Below are 605 nucleotides of genomic sequence, written 5' to 3'. Positions count from 1 at the left end.
TGCAGTTATTAAACTATGGTATTTTGGATGGTATATCATTTTGAGGATGGAATTGAAAGTTTTGACATGGTATGGAGTTCAAGGGGATAAGCAGAATAACTGGTAGTAAGTTTTGGTGCATTGAATGAATGGAATTCCAAAATCCCTGTAGATGTTCATTGAAATAAAAAATAAACAAACTAAATTTTAAAAAAAGAGTTAAAATGAAAGTAGTTTTGCTTGAAATGAGGGAGGCTTAATGCAAGCTGAAGGTCACACTGTGCCACTAGGGCGTTCCCTAGGAGGCATCATTGTTCTTGGTTTGTATCAACTGAGTCACTCCCTACTGAGATTAGAATAAAGAGAAATTTGTCCTTATCTGGGAAAGAGTTCACCATTATCCTTTATCTTTGTTTTGTACTTCCTTATGGTTTTACTTTATTCAAGTTCCTTGTTATTCTTGGTGGATACTCAGAGAGGCATGGCTTGGGGCCTTCGTCATGGGAGCCATTGGCCCCCTGTTTTTCGCACGGACTGTTCTATATAAGAATATTAATTAAATTAATCCATGTTTGGAACTGACTGAGCAGGACCTTTTAACCATTATTTAATATTCCAATTGGAAA

This window comes from Elephantulus edwardii, unplaced genomic scaffold, assembly GCF_000299155.1.
Source record: "Elephantulus edwardii isolate Elephantulus edwardi_28Jun2011 unplaced genomic scaffold, EleEdw1.0 scaffold00210, whole genome shotgun sequence".
Classification (NCBI taxonomy): domain Eukaryota; kingdom Metazoa; phylum Chordata; class Mammalia; order Macroscelidea; family Macroscelididae; genus Elephantulus; species Elephantulus edwardii.
This window is presented reverse-complemented; position numbering follows the sequence as displayed.